The 14,708-nt window shown below is 34.1% G+C and overlaps 1 protein-coding gene across 4 annotated transcripts in view; it reads right to left on the minus strand.

The window, feature by feature from the left end:
* Positions 1-14,708, minus strand: part of PACRG (parkin coregulated) — a 210,863-nt gene that overhangs the window by 104,879 nt on the left and 91,276 nt on the right. The gene's annotated exons all lie outside the window — the stretch shown is intronic.

Consider the following 14,708-nt stretch of genomic DNA (forward strand, 5'->3'; position numbering starts at 1 on the left):
ACCTAGTTTATTTCCTATGAATTTCAAGAGCAGAATTATAAAGAAATTCCATGGTTCTCTACTGTAAAGTAAAGGTATAGAAATTCTGTACCTATTTTTAATAGGAATTTCCTTCCAAACCTAAATTACAAAGTATGCTAATCTTAACAAGCTATGGAGGGATTTTGCACTCTAGTTTCCTTCTCTTTTCGTTCTTTTACCCGTTTAGGACTCTACCGCAGACACTCAGGCTAGCCAGGGAGAAACAGAAGTTTGTTTATGGCCTGTCAAACTCTGAATACAGCTGAGAAGTAACTCAACAACAATGAATTTTCTCTGAAAAGAATATGATCCTCCAAATCCCTTGGAGACCAATCCATCTCTTAAAGAATGCACTTCCATCTAAAACACTGCTAAGCTGCTCCCCAATTTCTCCAGTGAGATTTGGTAGTATGCAGGTAAGATTCTTCACATCCAACAAGCTTTGTCACATAGGTCAAACTAAAGCTCCAAATATCCTTGACAAAATTTGTCAGGTTAAGCAAAACCAAAATCCCACCCATTTATTTCAGAACAGAAATTGCAGTCTCACTTGAACTGTGGAAATCTGAACTAAAGTAGCCAAGAACTAAACTTTACAATTCTTGGGTAAATCACACAGTCAGGAAGTAGCACACAGATATTCTCTGTTTGACACCATGGTTCATTTTTATCCTTGCTTGACTGAGTAGATCTGATTCCTGGTCTGGCACACCTTAGCTACTGACTTCAATCTTTCATGTTGAAGGAGATCAATCCATGTAAATCAAAATTAACTGGAACTGATACTTGAAAGTAAGTATTATGCATTTGCTGTGAGTGTCTCACTACTGGCAGACATAGCGCAATGACATACTAACATAGCCTCACATGCACTGATTGTTAATCTCTTACAGGAGATTAACAGGGCAATGGCATAATACCAATTCACTGATGTGAAAGAAATCAAGTTCCAGTAGTGGAGCTTGCAGGACAAGGACAAAGGAAACTCACATTTCCTGTTTCATCAACATCATATATTGTTTGCTTCACTACAATTTTTTTTCTCATTGGCTTTTTGCTTTACAAGAAAAAAATCAGATGCCTTTATAGTCAATATGAACCCAGGGAACCGGCCTCAAGTTGCTCCAGAGAAGGTTTGGATTAGATATTAGGAAAAATCTCTTCACAGAAAGTGTTGTAAAGCACTGGAACAGACTTCCCAAGGAAGTGGTGGAGTTGCCAACCATGGAAGTGTTCAAAACCTGTGGCTATGGCACTTGAGGACATGGTTTAATGGTGAACATGGTGATGGTACCGGGTTAACAGTTGGACATCACAGTATTTTCCAATCTTAATGATTCTATTATTATATAATTCCATGGATATACCATGGTCAATTTTTGAGACATTTCAAAAATAACAAAATAATTAAGTAACAAAAAGAAATTAAATATTGTGATTATTAATAAATAACAAGAATTAAAAGACATTGAAATTCCTTATTGATGGGGTTTGTATTTCTTGAGGACATTCAGCATGCTACTAGCAATACTCAGTAGATGATAAAAGAAGTCATCTCCAAAAGTCACAAGAAAGTTGTATCAGGTAATAATGGACCAGGAGGTCAAAAAATCATTGACAAAAAAGCAGGAGAAAGAAGAAGCAATTTTTTCATGTTCTTTTCAATAGGACAATAAAACTTTATTTAATATGGCTTTTTAATGTTCAATTCGTAACCCACAATTTTTTGGTATTGAATGTTTTAGTTTCAGAAAATCAAAACCAAAACCTGTAACAGCAACTTGCATCTGGCAAAAGCTTCAGATGTTAAAGAGAGAGATACAATAAGTAATGCTAGGTTGGTTTTTTTTTGAGGATGGGAGGTGTTTCACAAGGCAAAACACCTTACCACACTGTCTTACTGAGATGGGGTTTAGAATGTATTCCTTACATGGGTATTCAACAACTCTTTTAAAACTTAAAAGTATTTCCACAGAGAAAAATGTCCTTGATACCCATCCATGTTCAGTTACTGAATCAGAATTTGCATCTGTTTTGCTCCAAAGACACATATGCCTCATTTCTTCTCTCCCAGTCTTCATTAATACCTCCCCCAACTGTAAGTGCCAGTTATCTTCTCAAAGATTTGGCGCTTCTGATACTCTATGCAATTTTTTTCCTTTCTTTTTTTTTTTGTCCTTCAAATATGCTTTTTCTCTTTCAGCTATTAAGAAAACTTCTCTACTCAGAAGCTTGTCAGTGTTTTTCAGTAATAACTGGTTAATAAAAGATATCCTTACCTATCAACTCTGAATTATGGTCGCACATTACATATACATAGGAATGATATATCAACGTTAAGGTAAATATGTCTTCAGGATTTAAAAACAACTCAAATTTTTACACACAGAACAAAACATTTATTACAAGAAATCTGTTACAAAATAGACATATGACAAGCTAGTGATTATAAAGTATTTGTGCATACTCCTTAATTAGTTCCAAATGCCTAAATGGTTGGCAACTAGCATGGCTCCGAAAATGATTTTGATTTCTAACTTATTTCTTGAAGAGTCAGCTGTCCAAGCACACAGGCAATTTTTACTTAGCTTTCTTTGCTCTATAATAACTCCCACAATATGGAAGCCAGAAATATTTTGTCTTACATTCTATGGTGTGAAACTCTTTCCTTCTGTGTTTACTATTTAGCTTTTGAAAGTGGCTATTATACAGCTGTTCAGAGAAAAATGTGATTTTTCTGGTTTTGCCTACAACATCCTTTTGTGTTTTACATCCACCCACAAAAAATGCTGATTAATGCTCAAATTCTTGGCAAACTTGTCTACATCTGACAATGATGCTGCAGCTATGGATTTTAAGAAGAAATCTCACAATAACTCTTATGAACTTCTATACTAGTGGTTTGTAAATTTTGCAGACACAGCCTCTGAATTTCAGTAAAGATGCACTAATAAAAATTAATGCATAATATATGATTAAATAACAAAATTAACCATAGAATGAGTAAAATCTTACGCTTCATGAAACTTTCAGGATCCTTATATGTTCTAAAAGCTCTCTAGGTGAAAAACAATACACAGATAATAAGTGCTGCTTTATTGTTACATAAAACTAATGTACAAGATGGGAGGAAACCAATTGCAGAATCACAGTCAGTTTGTCCAGGAGAGAATTTGTTCCTATGAAGCAGCCCATAGTAAGTGGCAAGTCTGCTGAGGCAAAGAAAAATCAGATAAAGATTATAGACTGACAAAAGAAAAATAAGATTTGTGGATAATCTGTCTGATAGATCAAGAAAACAAACTGTTTGAGATAATTTAAGGTATAGAAGAACTTTGACAACAACTGTATCATTGGTCTTCCTTAAAGAATTTTATATAAAATGATCTAGTAAAATATAAGAGAAACCCAAGTTTTGGAAAGTAGTGTTTAAGCCACAATTTAATTTTCCATCTCTTTTCACACAACTGATTATATTGTACCATGTCTTTGATCTGATTATCCAAACACTGGATTTGATCTCCCAGAAACATATCTAACTATGTATGTACTCATTTAATGTCTTGGTCTAAGGTATTAAAATTAAGTAAAGAAACTCTAGAATTGGTGGGTTGATAAGGACAAACAGCAGTTTTTATAAAGCTTGTAGAGATTTTGTAAGGATTCTTTGGTAAAATAATAGTTCCTCTTAAGTTTTACTTTAATGTCTGTTCTTTAGGTTAATTAAAAAAGGAAAACAGCAACATTTTTCAGCAGTCTCAGTTTTTAACTTCCTTTCCACTTTTTCATCCAAGATTTCTTTCAACCTTTCTTTTTTTTTTTCTTCCAATATCCTGTACAAGTAGTCAAGGTGAAGCCTGTGCATTTCACAGTTTTTGGTTTCTTTCTTTTAACATATTTGATGCATAATGGCATATTAGTTTTAAATTTTCACTATGCTAAATTTTCACTTGCTATGGAGCAAGCAATGCTTGCTAGTATTTCCCAGACTTGGCTAGATAGATTTTTCAATATGCTAATTTTGCTTATGGTTCAAAACACAATTCCACTGTTCAACCTAGTCCCTAAAAATTTTCTAGCAAGAAAAAATTTTCTTTTTAGTCCGCTCTATTTCATCTTCTAATAGGGTCATACTACAGTGACTTTCTATGGAAAGAGGCTTAGTCTAAGTAATTACCTGTGTCTTATCAAAATAAAATATAAAAAAATAAATACAATGGAAAAATACAGTTGTGCCTGTACTTTTCATTCTGCAATGAAATGCTAAAATACTTCTCTTAAAACAAGTGGAAGATTATCAGTGACAAAGAGATACAGATAATGGCAAGGGATCTAATAGAAACCATTTAACTCAGTCAAGCTGCATTTAGAGCCTCTTTAACATATTCTGTAGATATTTAACTTCCCACAAGAAGTTAAATAACAAAAGAAAATATTTGCCTCCTATGGATAAATTGAGTGAAGCAATAAGAAATGTCATTGAAGTGTTACTACACCAGATATTTGAATTTAGATTTGGAATAACTCCTCATGTAAAAGTAAAACACCAAATCTAAACCCCTAAAAATACAGAAATGCTAATACATAATCTTGAACTTGCTGTGTTTTTTACTACGTTCATGTTAGTTACAAAAAGAACAGTTATATACTTTATACACCAAGCATGGTGCCATATGGCCTGGAATATCCCTTTAGTCAGCTGGGCTCACCTGTCTTGTCTGTGCCCCCACCCAACCTCCCACGCACCCCCAGCTTCCTCACCAGTGTGGCAGAAAAGGCTTTGGCTCTGTGTAAGCCCTGCCCAGCAATAACAAAAACATCTTGATGTTATCAACCCTCCATTCAGCACACATCCAAAGTACAGCTCCATAGCAGCCACTGTGAAGTTAATTAACTCTACTCCAGCTGAAACCAGCATGATATGATAACCAAAATATTTTCTTTTCAGTTGCCATAGCTGAAGGTGACAATCTAATCTTACTGAGGTTATTGAGGTGAGGAAAATTAATAGTCAACATGAAGGTCATATGATTCCCTAATAACTGGAGGATCAATGGCTGGCTCAGAAATGGAGGCAAGTAGAAGGATATGAATTTGTATAAAATCTTCTCCAGCTAGAGAGAGTAAAAAAAAAAGCAGTCTGAAATCTCTTCCTATAAAAGTAACTTCAGAAATTATTTTTATTAAAGGAATGTGAATCTCTAAGTCTGTGAGCCATGCCATCCAGAAGATAATCTAGCACATTTCTGTGAGGAGGGGATTTTAATCCTGCATTTTCATAAATCTTTTTAATTGTACTGCTGAGATTTAAATTTTTAAAACACCTCACTCATAATACAGAGCAGGAAAGTCTTGTGAAATATAGAGGAGGATCAGTGTATCAGCAAGAAATAACAGGACAACAATAAACCCTTGGATTACGGGATATAGGCCTTAATGACAGGCAATATTGAAGGGACAGATTAACAGCAAGGACTTCTGCTACAGTATAGGAGTTCTTCAGTGTGACAGGAAATAGAGTTGAGCCAACTAATTAATCATTATGAGCTACCAATATGTTCCAGCTATGAAAAGGCTAAATATTATTTAAAATGTATTAGCTATTTCTAGTACAGAGAGGAAAGCATAAGGCTACTGCACAAGGTAGCCATGAGACCTCACTTATCATCAATTTGCCCTAATATAAAATATATAGAATTTATTCTCATTGATTCATCACTGGAAATTACAAGGGAAAACTGATATATAGGAACACACCAAACTGAAAAGGAAATTAAGTGCTGATTGGTTCTTATTTATTTGGATTCTGATCACATTAGATTTTCTAAGTCAACTGATTTCTAAAAATGCATATAAAATATACTATTCCTTCCATACAGCAAATAGCTGTAGACTACACTTCAAGGACTCCTTTCTTTTAATTGATGGGAAGCATTATAAATAGAAGATTAAGCACTGTGAGAAAAGGGCTCTGTAAACATGACTCTGACAAATGTGGAACGTACCTGAGAATTGTTCGCACGAAGCAAAAAGATAACCTCAGTAGCAGACAAAAGTACTTCAGAATGTATGCTTATCTACTTACATCCTTCTTGCTGTTCAAAGGCTCTCTGACGTATTTTGACAAACTGAATTGTTCTCCTTTTTCTTTATGTGATTTATCTTTATGTTTTCAGAGTTCCACAAGGACAGTAATGTAAAATTTTAGATTAAGAAAAAGAATAATAGTTTCTCTGCATTTTGTTCATCTCTCATGTTTGCAATTGCCTAATACGAGCACTACATGATATACAAAGATTGTTTGTATTGACATATATTCTCAATTGCATATTTTAAAGCCACATGGCATTACATGTATTATATACACCTGCACTGAGAGTTGAAATGGAATCAGTGACTATATTGGGGTCTGTGGCCTGGTGGTAGATTAAGTTCTACCCTCAGCTGCAACACCTAGAACCTCCTCCAGATTCACTTAAGTACCAGCAAGAAGCAGAGGACAAGCTCTTGTCCTTTACTGCAGAACACACAGAGGACTATCACTGCAAAGCAGAAATGTTCAATTTTGCAGACACTTTATCAGACACCAGTGGACAACTCCTGTCTGATAGGGAAAGCAAAGACACTTAAAGACTGTCCCAGGCAAGGGGAGGAGGCTAGGTACAGCCCACTCTCCAAGGCTGAGTTTGAGGGCAGAAGGACCTCATGGAGCTGGCTGCAAGACTCTCCCACTACTTTCTGAGGAAGATATTTTGATCTTTTTATTTAATTCATGCAGTATGAAGTTCATTTTAAACATCTTCATCAGAAGAATGAACCAGTTTCTTCATTCCCAGAAAACACATACAATGCAATATGCTAGTAAAGACCTAATTTTAAATTGTTCTTTTTTGCTCAAAGAAGGTTTGTACCAGTTTAATAGGACAAAACCTAACACCTCATGTTATTTTTAAAGAATTGTGAAAGTAAATCAGGAGAGTGTCAACTGATTGTATCCCATTAGCGAAACTAGTGGCCAAACAAATTTGGTTTATTTTTTGTTGTTCTTTTCCTTTCTATTTGCCAATTTTTTCATGCATAGCTGTTTGTCAAATTAACTTGAAATTATTTGGTTTTAATAAAAATAACACAAAGCACAAAAGTTAGAGATAAAGAAGAGCACTCTGACAAAGACATACATAAAGTGTGTGTTGGAAAAGTTAAATTAAAACAAAATAAATCTTCAGAGCGTTGTATAATTAAACTATAGTATAAAATAACACAAAACCACCTACAATGTAATGTGCAACTAAACTTACCCATCTATCCAGTTTTTGTCATGTTTGACATAAAAATGTAAGGAAAACCTGGCAGTTTTATGGTGTTGGAAATTGTGGAAACTTATAAAACATATCACTAAACATTACCATTTGTATTTTCACACACAATTAAAAAATAACAGAAATGACAAAACCAAATTAGAATAGTGAATTTTCTATACTAGGAGCATTTTATGATACAGTTCCTATTAGCTTCTGACACAACATTTACCTCATGTATGAAAATGACACTTCTCCCCAAGAAAGAGCAGGGTCTGAACATTTCCACATAACCATCCAAAATCCAGAAAGATGCTATAACATAATGGGAGAAATGCCATGAAAGCTGTATGTCTAAGCCAGGAACTCTTGCATCTTATTAACAAAGAAGTTATGCAGTCAAATCTTCCTGAAACAAGGTAGAGAAAGCAGGACCACAATATGTCCTTCTTCATTAACTTCAGGACGAGTACAGAGGAAAACCAAAACATTCTCACTGCCTCCAAGTGTGCTTGAGAAAGAGCATGGACCAAGCGTAGTTTTGGAGCAGATGACTGTCTTGAGATGAAGCCAACCACCAGAAATCCTTTGTCCCATGGCTTTCAAGAGACCTGGGAGACAGCTCTGAAATTACTTCATATTTTTCAGTTATAACCTACTGGAATGAAATACCCAAGACAATGTACTAGCAACACAAAAAGGTCCCCAAAGGTAAACTGCCGACAGGTGAATCAAATCCTAAGTGAATGAATTCCAAATATTGACAGAACCCAGAAACAGAAGGGAATACTGCACCATCTGCTGGCTGACACCAAACACTGTGAAGGTATTTTATTTCAAGAATAAACAACAAAACAAAATAGGTAGGATATTAATGAAAATGTCAAGGTCAGATTTTGGAACTAACGATCTGTGTTACCATAGAAAAGTTGAAATCCTCCCCCTATGAAATTCCATGTTATTTCAAGGAAGTAAAAATTCAAGAGAAGCACATAATTTTCAGAGCTCACAAGCAACAGCACGACTAACAGATGTTTGCATGAACTGTATCTATGCTTAAAACCAAAACAGGGTGTGAGTCATTCTCTGAGCCTGATGCTCAGTAGTATGGAAGATAATTTCTGTACAGCTAAATTCTTTGATTCTTTGTACAAAACAGGGTAGTTGACTTTAAATTATATACTGTAAATAGTCTTGGTAGTCGCTTATCCTGAATCACAGATGAGCATTATCTAGGCAAATAAGCACTAGACAGAATCATAGCAGGGGCTGTGCTATCTGCATACTTAAACAGTGCTGTGTCAATGCTCAAGGCCACACTGTGATATGAATGGCCTTATTTGTTTTCTAGGACACATGTGGATGCTGGCATGGCCTACACAAACTGAGATGGAATGAAGCATAGACACACATTTGAAAAAATAATTCAATGGAAGTTGCCTTGCATAATGTCACAACATACGCCACAGCACATGCACAGCCACATCATACGATTTCCGAAAGCTTTAGCCTATACACAGTAACACCATACCAATTCAGAAGGCTTCAGGTGTCTGCCCATACACAAAAACATCACTCCACTTCAGAAGGCAGCAAGCAACTGTCCTTCCTGCTCTTTAGCCCAACCTTTTCTACCCCACATGTTCATTTATTGCACCTGTGTGCCCTCTGTTCCCTTTGGTGATTGGTTAGAGCCCCTGGGCACTCTGTGTCTCGTTACCTTCAATGCTGCTCACCTGCTGCTCACAGCTGTAGCCCATTGGGGATGAGGCTCCATCGCAACCCCATTCCCAATTACCACAAACTGCGTGTCTACAGCATAACTTTTTAATATTGTATTAAATATATCCAAGTGTATATGAGGAAAATTTTAGGTGTGGAGGCACCAATCAAGACTGTTAAGCAAGTTGAGTTGATTAGACAGTGTTACTTTCAGGAAGCTAAAAAAAAAAAACAGTTTGGGAGGAGATTAGAGTGGCTTATGGCATCTGACATGGGTGTCTATGGAATGAGACACCTGAACATAGCTGTTACATTGACAGTGTAATTGAACATGGCATTTAACAGTTGCAAAGAAGTCTTCAGATGACTTTCAGTCAATACATCCATATGATCTTTGCTAATTTTCAAAAGTAATATGCTGTGAACAAATTCAACAGAAACTTAAATATTGTAATTACTCATTTGCTTCTTCATGGCATATTCATTTACCTGTGATAATGTATCAAGCTATAGAAATTTGGATTTCTGGGCACACTGCCATGCCAGCCCACAGAGAAGTTTTCTTGATACATTGGGTACAATGTTAGCATTATGATAACTGAGTACACTCATAGTGATCAAGTAATTCAAAAGATCTTTCTCAAATTCTCAATATTCATAAAAAAATCTATGTAGGTATACAAACACAGCACTTCAAGTGGGCCAAATTACTTTAGACATTGAATTTAAAACTCCTTCCAGATGTAGTTCTGATTTCCTTATTAAGCATTTATCTGCTCTCTCAATGAAACTTTTTTCCAAACTTTTCATTTAATCAAGACAGAGTAAGTCCCTGGAAGAATGGAGTAGTATTGATAAAATGAAAAACATTAAAATCAAATTACAATACTCAAAGGCTTTATTTTGTTGGGTTAGAAAAGTACCAGATAAAAATGTTCTTTAAGTTTAAAAATTAAAAAGCTTCTCTAGTGTGGGTAAACCCAATGATCATTTGCCTAAGTTCAAGTGGAATTTCTCCGAGTAAAATATATTTTCTAACTTAACAACAGAAAAAGTTGGTAAAGGATTATTTTCTAATTAGAACCATGACTAGAAACCCTGCTTTAAATATCAGAGCACGGGTCTTTTTCTCTTTGGCATATTTTATATATTTCTTTTGTTTCAATGCTACATTTATCTTGAAAATTCATGTGTCCTTTAATGCTGAAAATGTGTACTCTTAGAGGTTTTAATTTGTTTACAGAGTGCATATTACTGAGAGTCTAGATAAATTTAAGAAGGAAAAATTAAAGTACTGTATTAATGCATTTTTGTATTTTAAAACTAGTCTTTAATTCTGGAAACAACAAAGAAACAATTTCAAATTATTTTCCTAAGATCCCAGAATACTTCCTACATTTTGTGGATCTTCTTTGCAAGTATATCTACAGTCTTCACAGAAACATGCAAAATACTTCTTTTAAAATACAAGTATTTAATATGTGAACATATTACACATATTGTGGCAGCGTTTGCCAATATAAAATCCTACCACTAATACACATGAATTGAAGACAATAATATTCTGAATATATATAAATAATAAAAATATTTGGAATTTGCATAACAAACTTAAAAAATGTTCCAATCAACTGCTTTCAAAAACAGAACCATTAAGAAATCAGCTAAATTCTGTGGTTTTAGCTCAAAATTAGACTTCTTGCCATTAAAAAAAAGAGTATCACGTTTACCAAGATTATTTAGTATGGTACTCACTTGCCACAGCAACGCTATAAATTTTAACCATCCAGAATACTGACTAAAGAACTTTTATTCAGGCTAGATGAAACTCTTCTGAAAATTATGGGCAAGGACAAACTACCACAGAAGCTCAGATAAATAACAACTGTAGAATATGGCAATGATAGTTCTGGCTGATTTTTTATTTTCTTTGAAGGTAATAAAAAGAAGACAAATTTGTGCAAAGTAAACTGAACTTTTATAAAATAACTATCAGTTAAATAAAGTAAAATAAATAATGGAAAAATGGTTGCTTTAACATCTCTGCAAGGCTCATGAATTACATTATACAAAATACAGTATCACACAGCACAGTAAGTCAGAGCACATTTCACAGGACCATTGCCCAGCTTTTTGTCTTTTTCATACAATTTATCAGTGAAAGATGAACTTTGCCTTTCTGTATGTTGCAGCCTGCATTTTAAATGAACAGATTTTTATAATATTTTTTCATTATATGAAACAAGATTAGGCCATTGGATTTACAAACTGTCCTTTAAAAAACCACACTGATGTGGTCAACACATCATGCTGTATGTGTCTCGCAGTTACAATATTGATATGTGTCCTAGGTAAGTATCTTTGTAAGTTTACTTCATAAGATGATTTTTGATTGACACATCTATAAGTTTTATGTTTAAGAGAGTTTCTAAATTCAGAAGGAATACTGTTTTGTTTTGACATTGGGCAAAAGAATAAATGGCAACAAATTATGGATAAAAAACTTGAGAAATTATGCCTATATATGTGGGGCTTTTTCCCAATGCTCTGTTGGCCATACCTATATTCATTCACAGTTAAATAGCATATATAAATAAGTAATGTCAGTAAGTTGAACATAAAAGTTAAATGGACTAAAACCATTGTCAAATATAAAGGAAAGATTAAAAATTTAATTAAAATAATTGGTTTCCAGGTCATATGAAAAGTAACTGCACAATAGGGGCAGAAGGGAAGTTAATGCAGGTAAAATAAGCCACTGTATTTGGTTTGCTTTGCATTGGTTTGTGTCTAAGTCCTATATTAGACTGCTTCGCCATGTCAGTACTCATAGTTGATTTATGGTTGATATGGTTTTAAGCCTAATTAATAGTCAGGTTCTCAGGTCTAAATTCCTGTTGGAATTTTTGTTGGTTAATATGGCTGCAGAGTTTGGGGTGACCCTATTACTGCAACCATTCCTGCACATTCTCTAAAGGTAATTTTGAAAAAAGAGACCAACAAGGAAGATCTGTTCACTACCCATTACTGGAAACCTAATTCATTTTTCTCAAATACAAATATCCAGAAGGCACTAAATCCTAACAACATAAATTCTACATATCCAGGCAAAGGAAATGGATCGAGCCCTTTTTATTTAAGTAATCCTCAAAATAACATTAGTGATTAAGGTAAAAGCCTCTGACTACCAAGGCAGGATCACTGAAACTAGCAGAAAATCTCAGTGCTACATTACAGATTCTAATGAACAGATAAGGTCTAAGAAGAAAACAGCCAAAGTTAGGGAAGAAATTTAAAATTTTTTTGAATACTGGGATATCCTAGATAAGATACAGGAATTGAATGTGAAATTTGAACTTCTTAGAAGTTGAACTTCTGAAAAATAGATCAGAATGCAAGATAACTTGTTGATAGAGACTTGTTCTAAATGCTAGATCATCAAATGTAGGAGCTTAACCTACTAGTTTTATGAATCTCAAACTACATTCTGAATGAAATATACTTCCCAGTATAGTCAGACTGGGAAGAAATGTGCTAAAAATCTTACCTAGAGAAATAATTCAAAGGCATTACATAGTATAAACATATTACAACTACAAAAAGACTTAACTAATGCAATAGGGATCTCAGTCTTTAGAAACCTCAGTATTCAACCGTCATGCAATTAAGAAATTCCTTGTGCATTTTCTTCCATAGACCTATTTCTTTAGCAATCACTCTAACACAATGTGTTTGCTATGCACTATGGTGTAATCTTAGCAACCTTACTAGGAATTCTGCACTTCAGAAAAAAAAAAAAAAAGAAAATAGAGAGGCTACCATGGACCAAGTTCCAAATCAGTAGCATTTGGGCTTTAATCACTCAGGTTATTTCACTGTCTTCTTAGCTACCAAAACATTGCTATGTAAAGCAAAAAAAAAAAAAAAAAAAAAAAATGAAGATACAAATTTTGATCTACTTTTTCACTCATTATGCAAATATTTGCAATATGTATTTTATTAAAAAGTAATTAAATTTTTGTGTAGCTGTCCAATTCTTACATTGTTGTCGTGATACTTCAGTAATTTCATTTGCTGTCTGGAAGATGCTGTGAAATAAATGGGTGGGTCAGTGACTTTTCTACATGAAACTCTCTCTGGATTAAGCTAAGGCATTTTCCCAAATCAGTGTATTAGCACTGTTCATATTGTTTCAGCATTGGGGCAGGAAATTAACCTTGCTGTGTAATGAGATAAAACCAAACGCTTGTCACTATGGTTTTTCCACAAATTTTCTTTTTTCAAAGTATGTTTTATTTGTCAGTGAAGGCTTACTTGTCACCCTACTTCAATAAGCTTCCAGGCAGCTTTTGGGTCAGTTAGGATTGAGAGGTACTATAAAGACTAATATAAATATATACTTTTATGAAATGTAAGATAAACTCAAAAAGTGAAGTAAAAAAAAAAAGAAGGTAAATTGGAATCTAATAAAGATTCACATTAATAGCTATCAAATGGGCTGTGGAATGTAAATTTGAAAACTGGGTGCACACACATTGCTGGAACACTATGGAAAATCTATTACAATATTCTTTTTTATTATTTCCCATACCATCATTAAGTATTAGTTATGCCTAACAATACCTTAAGGAGACAAACATCTGCAGGAATCCAACAAGGTTTTAAGTGGGCTTAATCAATTTTTAAAAAGAGCAACAAACATTTTTCTTATTTGAATAATCCAAATTATATTTGATAGACCATTCAATGGCTGCTACTGTACTTACAGCTTTGTTCCTACACTACAAAATTCAGTAAGATCAATTAAACTTTATAACAACTTCCTCTAATCACACCAGACAAGCATTCAAGATGAATATTCTCATAGAATAAAGAACACTAAAAATAATTTAGCATATTGAGATTTAAGTGATCATAATCAACTTTCAGAAAACACTCTGTTAAGATTGATGGGTTTGTTTTTATCTGCTCTAGTATTATCATTACAACAAAAGATATCTTCTTGACAATACCCAAAGAGACCAAAATAAGATCTTTAATATTTAGATACCAACTGTTTCCAGTGTAAAAACATTCTATTCCATTTTATTAACTAAAATTACCTCACATATAAAGTCTGGAATTTCAATGGACAATTAAGGATATGATGTTGGGCCAATTCTGTACAGGAACCAGAGAGCAAAGTTGTGATTTGTGTTGTTTTTATATAACTAGTTTAAGACCCCATGTCATTTGAAAATTCAGTTGATGGTCCTAGTTCATCATCTCAAGTAGAGTGAGCTTGTCTTTGCAGTCAAAGTAAGTATTAATATCTGATTTCAGAGAATGGATTTACATTATAAAACCCAAAGCCATGTCTGTGTTTCAGATTGCTGTAGAATGGTTATGGATGGACTTTGGCACACACTATAACCCCCAAAGACTGGTCTTTGCGCACAGGTTCTGCAGGGAGGAAGAAGACAGTTGAAAAAATGGAAAAAGATAAAGTGATAATGGCTAGCAGGTTAAAAAAATAAATAAATATAAATCTGCCATTGTAAGTCAGAGCACCAAACTATCTCAAATCTCTTAATGGCTGATACTGATACTTCAGTAGAAGGCCAAAAAATTCCTATAAAAAACCTGTTTCTCTCTCACACAGATAAATGAAGCTTATAAGCTTATAAG

The sequence above is a fragment of the Melospiza melodia genome, chromosome 3 (genome assembly GCF_035770615.1).
Source record: "Melospiza melodia melodia isolate bMelMel2 chromosome 3, bMelMel2.pri, whole genome shotgun sequence".
NCBI classification, from domain to species: domain Eukaryota; kingdom Metazoa; phylum Chordata; class Aves; order Passeriformes; family Passerellidae; genus Melospiza; species Melospiza melodia.